We start from the raw sequence: 6,735 nt of genomic DNA, 5'->3' as shown, positions 1-6,735 counted from the left end.
CGAAAGCCAGAGAGGGGATTTGAGTTAGGAATAGAAAAAAGTCATCAGTTCTAAGAGGAGGAATGAACAGATGTTGACTGAATTTTTATCTGGAAGAATATAATAACACCACCTATCACTTATTACCACATTCTGCAGACCATTTACTTGACTAAGGCTTTTCTTATATTTCTACTTTCCATCTTTATAAGAGGAGGGAGATACTGATATCCCTGTTGAATATGAGAAATAACTCAGCCTCAAAAAGGCTTCTTCCAGGTCAACTATCCAGCAGATGGAGGTGCTTGGGCTCAAAATTCTGAGCCTGAAGCCCAAGCTTTCTACTACTATCCTACCTTTCCTTCTAAGAAATTCAACAGGGGGAAAAACTATGGCCCTCATAACCCAGCAAAATATTGGCCTAGCAGCGCAAGTTTTTTTAATCTATAACACTACTGGGACTGCCAATTCTAATGAAACTAAATCGTTCAGATTCAGAATCTTACCAGGAAAGTGAGGAGAAGAAAAGAAAGTGGTTTTTTTTTTTTTAGTCCCTAGACCTTGCTTGGAACATAGTAGGAAACTTGTAGTCAATGCAAGGTAGCAGATTCTAAGAGGGACATTGATTTGACAAATCTTTATCAAACACCAGGCAATTTCCTTGATGCTGGGTGTAAATCAAATAGAATTACCACCCTTACAGAGCTTAATCTAGAGGACGAAAGAAACTAAAACAAGGATCCACTGGCATGAAGGAAATGTCACTCGGTGATAAAGAGATAACATTTAAGGAAGACTTGAAGGATAAGAAGGAAATAGGTCTATCAAGAGTTACAGTATAGAGTGGGCCTACCATATGCTGCAGGGCAGGATGACCAAGATCATTCGAGCCCTCCTGCCAGGGGAACTGTTGAAGATCCTTGAAACACCAGGATAACCAGAATGCATGTCTTTTAAAATTTGGTAAATTTGGTATATTAACCTATGAAAGCTCCAGAGGACACTGCAGGTTACAGAAAGATTTCTAAGAACCATGGAATATTATAAAGCATATGGCTAGGAATCAGGGGATCTGGGTTTGAACTACAGCTCTCTAGGCATGTGGTCTTGGCCACAATGGGTAACCTCCTCTCACAAATCGGGCTGGTACTGAGTACCAGATGGGATCCCTTACATGAAAAGTATACACATGTATATAATATGGATTCGCTAAAGCTTTGTGAATCTAAATCTGTCACTAGAACTTGACACAGTGCTTTCATTTGAAAACCCCAGGTCTTTTGTGGTTCCTTTGAATCCTCAAAAATACAGGATGTGTTGCAGGAAAATGATGGGGACATTATTAATTTTCAAGCAGAAAACTAATTGGACCACATAGTTTAATGTGAAAGTTGTCTGGCATTAAAATCTCACTAATCATGACTTAAAATGGCTGATTACATTGATAGAGGTAGGTTCTTAAAAATGGCAGTTGGTTCATTAGTTTATCAAAAAATACAACTAAAATATGGGAACAACTTTTAAAGTACTTTTCTTGAATCAGAAATTAAACTTTTAAACTTCACATCACAAGTGGCCATAAATAATGTCACCTTCTTATAAATACATGCCTTTTGAATAGAGAATTCCATTGAATTGCTGAAGTTTTATATACACAGTACCGTGCAATGGGCCCACAGTGTGGGCAGCGCAGAGCTTCATTTTCTCAAGTATACTAATTTAGCTAGTGTGGTTGCAACTTGGATTATTTGTCCCAAGTGATATAATAACCATGCTGTTCTCATCAGTGAAATGGTAGGGTTCCTTCCATATTAAAGTTAGAAGATCTGCTAAGTCAGTCTATGTACAGAGATGATTGAGAACCACTGACATAGTAAATCGATGGATGCCCCCACATTCTGATTTGTGTGGGGCATGACCCAAGCTTCAAAAGCTCCCCTCATTGATTCCGACCACAATTAAATTTCCCAAGAACTCCCCAAGTACAGCTACTTTTATGGACCAGATACCCAACTTTATAACCCTCCCCACCAGGTTTCTTTTTTCTAAATTTTTCCCTTTCAATAACTTTCTCTGCTTATTTTTTTCCTCAAACTTGTAACAGAGTAATCCTAGGTATTGGTGTAATTCTGATGTTTCCTAACAAAGACCAAAGCTAACGCTCTTCTATTTCAGCTACCACATATATTATTCAGTTTTTATGATGTTCTGAAGGTCGCTCCCAAAAGTAACAAAAGCCATTGTCTCCATTCTCTGAAGATGGAAGTAAAATATGATCTAAAAGCTTGTCTAGGTTTGGAAGTGATTAATGTAGATTCTTATGATGAAGGAAATGAAAACGAGAAATCTGGATAAGTAATCACTGTTTCAACAAAAACAATTTCAACAAAAAAATGAGCCTGAGACAGAGAGAACAAACTGATAATGCCAACAGTAAATAAATTATTCTCTGAGTTTTAAAACAGACCTTGTGGTAGCATTTAAAGTTTTGCGGCTTTTTTGATTCATGAGACTTGCAAGTATAACCGAGAAGGAGAGGGACACAGTGGCTGTGCTGTGTTTCACAGGTACTCAAAATGGAATTTGAGCAGAGGAGAGCCTTCCAATGACTGCAGAACTATGCCAGGAAATTATGACTTGATAGAAAAAAATCTCTTTAGAGCTTCCTGAACCTAGGAGACTTGACCAGTTTTCTCCTTGTCATACTCCCTGGGCCAAAGATGGTGCTTCTTCAAATAGGAGCTGTGAAACTATCTCAGGGGCCAACAACCAGAGGCTGGGTACTTTGGAACTCTGGTCAGGGCTTCGCTTCAGTTCCAGCTGTAGAATGAGATGTTCACCCTGGTAGGGAACAATCTCCATGGCTAACTGGCTAGACAACCAGCTCCCAAAGTACACCTCCTCAGTCTCACTAGTCAGATGGTCAGCTGACACTCCATAGCCTGTTTATGTTTTCAAATATTTCTTTTGAGGTTCGACATACACATATACCATTTACTCAGCAATACACCACCAAAATATACCTCCCATTTACTGTCTCTAACGCTGCGTGTGTCCATATTTCCACTTTGTCTCAAACATCTCCAATTCAACATATCTAAAACTGAACTGACAATTTTCTATCTTTATACTCCATAAGCATTCTGCTTATACTCTTCCTTTTCTCACTGGCTGGCCCCTACCAACGTCCAGTCCCAAAATCCACACTGGAAATCAGCCTCGAAGCATTGGTTTCATCACCATCTTCTCCCACCTGGACAATAACAGACTTTTAGGTGCTTTCCTTGTAATCCTCTTTCTCCTCCTTATCCACTCCCCACTCAGTAGGGAGAGCAACTATAATACAGAAATGGAAACAAGAGGAGATAGTAAGAAATTGGCTCCTTCAATTGTTGATCTGCTGTCTGTGAGCTGGAGAGCCAATGGTGTGGTTTCAGTCCAAGTCTGAAGGCAGAAGACTAATGTCTCAAGTGGTCAGGCAGGCAAAGTTCTCTCTTACTCAGTTTCTCAATGGAAGCCCACCCCCATTAAGGACAATCTGCTTTACTCATTCTTCACATTCAAATGTTAATCTCATCCAGACACACTCTCACAGACATACCAGAATAATGTTTGACCCAGTGTCTAGGCACCCTGTGGTTGAGTCAAGTACACAAATAAAAGTAGCCACCACAGTAGTCTTTGTAACATGGAAATGAGATCATGTTGCCTAGTATTAATATTTTTTACCCCCTTACATCATCACTCCATTTAAAATATTTTATTGTACCACCATATGAAGCAAAACCACACCTCACTGGCCTCCTACCTCTTACTAATACCACATTCTCTATCCATTTACCTTCTTTGAATTTCTTTTAACTCACGAAATTATTTTCCCCCTAAAAGTCTTCATGCTGCTCCCTCTGCTTGGAACTCTAATCCAGCTACCTCCTCATCCTTCAGGTGTCAGCATCAGCCTTCCCAGACCCCAACTCCTCCCGCTACCCAGTCCCCAGTTACAGCTTTGTACAAGGTCCTGTACTTCTCTATCAAGGACTTCTGACCACCATAAACAAATAGTTAATGTATCTCATCATTCTCAATAAGCAAGTAAACTGACTGGGAAAAGAATTAGGTCTGTCTTATTTATAGCTGAAACCCCAGCAATTTGCACATACTAGGAAATCAATAAATGTCTGCTGAACAAACAAATGAGCCAGTTTCTAAGGAACCCAGTCTCTACCAGTCTAGGATACAGGCCACTTTTCTGTGTCACCTTTGTTCTAGTACAATAAATGTTTATTAAATAAATCAACAAGCTCTATAGTGAGAAAGAAGCATTGGTTCAAAAGAATTTTTTATGATGGTCAAGCTTGCATAACATGAAAGCAAATCTCAAAATGGTTTTGCTCTAGAAGACAGAAGGAACAGCCTTCAAAGGAGACTATCTGATCTGTTTCTTAAATCTTTAAGGCAGAACCCTAAAATATTATGCATAGATTTTTCAACAGATCGCTACAAACTCAGCATCTTCATTTGTAAAATGTAAATACCTATTGCAGATAAGAGGAGCTTGAGTTTCAGAGTGACCCTTATTTGACTTAAAAGTGGAACTCATCTAATTAGAAAAGCTTATGACTCTTCTTACTATTTCAGATGATTGAATACCATGTGTTCAAGTCAAAGCAGGCACTTAAAACATGGATGATATGATGGGGTGGATTTGTAGTATATCAATTTAGATAAGGTGGGAGTGTAGAAGCTGCCATACTCCTTTTGTCCTAGAAAATCAGCACAGAACACCAAGCTATTGGCCATCAGTTGATGGCTCACATTGTTAGGGTGGGTCAGCAGTATGGCTTTAGGTCTTCTGGCTCCTACTGGACCATCCTTCAGCTTCTTCAACTCCTGGACCAAGTGCATGCTTAGTTTCAGGAAGAAGCTTTCTCTCCCCTGGATCAGAGACTTGACTTAGAAATGATGGGAGATTGTCATGGATACGAGTTCATCCTGGTGGGTTCTAGTTCATCCATCTTTCCTTCCTGACTGCCTGCCCTGATGACTTCAGGCCCCAGTATCAGATACAAATACAACCACCTTACATAGGCTAAAGTTTAACCAGCTCTCCAATTGTATAAGGTCAAATTTCTATAATAAACTTAATTACATGTCTCTCTCTCTCATTAGAGGTTCTCTTTCTCTAATTGAGCCCTGATTGATAAACTTCTAGAGTTTCCTAGAAAATTGGCAACTCTTAGCCCAGATATGGTTCTCAGAAAGATGAGGTGATTTCACTATACAAGGTCAAATTCCATCTTCTTTTGAAAAATCAGAAACCTGTACCTCTAGTGCAGCACTATGATAGTTTAAGTACCCTGACTAGTCCACCCTCTGAAAACAACTAAAATTACTCGCTAAAATATTTTAGAAATATTTTAAATGCAATTGATGAGCTGGATATTAGTTAAAATTATTGAGAGTTCAAAACCTAAAGAAGTATAGGAATCCAAAGAAGTCATCTCATCATTGAGGCCAGCTTTAACTTTTATGGATTTTGTCGACCCAGGTGAAATTCAGCTTCAGTTTTCCTGGCCTACTGGATCATGGAAACAAATCAAATCTCAGGGCCCACTGAAGTGAGGAGTCTGCTAAGAGATCTTAAAGATGAACCTGGGACGCCTAAGTACCAAATCCTCAGGGTGACAGAATTCAACCTGCCTTGTCTGTCTGCTCTACTCAACCCTTCCACCCAGAGGACTGCCAGGGAAACTGCCTGTCTCAAACCTCGGCACTGAATGGAAGGGAAAGAAAAAAGATTTCTCCACAGCTTGGTAACTTCAAACTGGCCCTCCCTCTGGTTTGTAGCCTGAACTCATAGTACCTAGGTTGGCCTGAAACCTCAAGCAAAGAAATTAATCTACAGTGAGCCCAAGCTGATGGTAGTGCCAGTGATTGATGGAAACAAATGCAAATTCCTCTCTAGAGCAAACCACCTTAAATGCAGGTTTCAAATAATTTCTGAAGATAAAAATCCAAGAAATATGAACTCCCAGTCAAGAAGTTACAAAACACACTCAGAAATAAGGCACCATGCACAAGAGAGCAAGGAAGGAAACAAGGTAGCCAATTCAGACCACAAAGAATATGAAATAGTATGTTTACTATGCAAAAACAAAACAACAAAAAAATAAATGGCAAATAGAATTTCTAGAAATAAAAATGTCAGAAAGCAAAATTGCAATGGATATGAGAACTAGATGAAGAAAAAAATAATCAACATGAAAATATATCCAAAGAATTACCCAGAAAGCAGAGAGGCAGAATAACAGAGATGCTAGAGTGAGAATGTCTAATCCAAGTTACAGAATGAGGAGAGAGAAAATGGAGCAAAACCAGTTTTTAAAGACATACCAGCTAAACCAGCTAATTTTTATTGTCCAAAAGTAACAAAAAAAAAAATTTCAAGTAGAGCACATAAAGTGAAATCCACATCTAGACATGTCAGAATGACACCACAGATGATCAAAAATAAAAAGCAGTAGGAGAGAAAACCAAAGAGTAGTTCCAGTGTTGAGGTTAGACTGACAGCTGATGTCTTAATCACAACAATGAGTGGCAGAATACAGAGGAAAAATATTTTCAATAACTGTCAATGTAGAGTTGTGCATCCAGACAAAATCCCTTTCACAAGGGAGGGCAAATTAAAGATTTATTCCAGTAAAACAAAACTGAAGGCTTACCCCAGAAGACCCGCACTAAAAGAAAACATCAAGG

General features: G+C 39.0%; 1 protein-coding gene across 1 annotated transcript in view; it reads left to right on the top strand.

Annotated features, from left to right (window-relative positions):
• The window catches only part of SGCD (sarcoglycan, delta (35kDa dystrophin-associated glycoprotein)), a 430,166-nt gene that overhangs the window by 405,749 nt on the left and 17,682 nt on the right, over positions 1-6,735 (top strand). The gene's annotated exons all lie outside the window — the stretch shown is intronic.

The sequence above is a fragment of the Propithecus coquereli genome, unplaced genomic scaffold (assembly GCF_000956105.1).
Source record: "Propithecus coquereli isolate 6110/MARCELLA unplaced genomic scaffold, Pcoq_1.0 Scaffold322, whole genome shotgun sequence".
Taxonomy (NCBI): Eukaryota; Metazoa; Chordata; class Mammalia; order Primates; family Indriidae; genus Propithecus; species Propithecus coquereli.
Note: the sequence above shows the minus strand (reverse complement) of the source record. Positions and strands in the feature narration are given on the sequence as shown.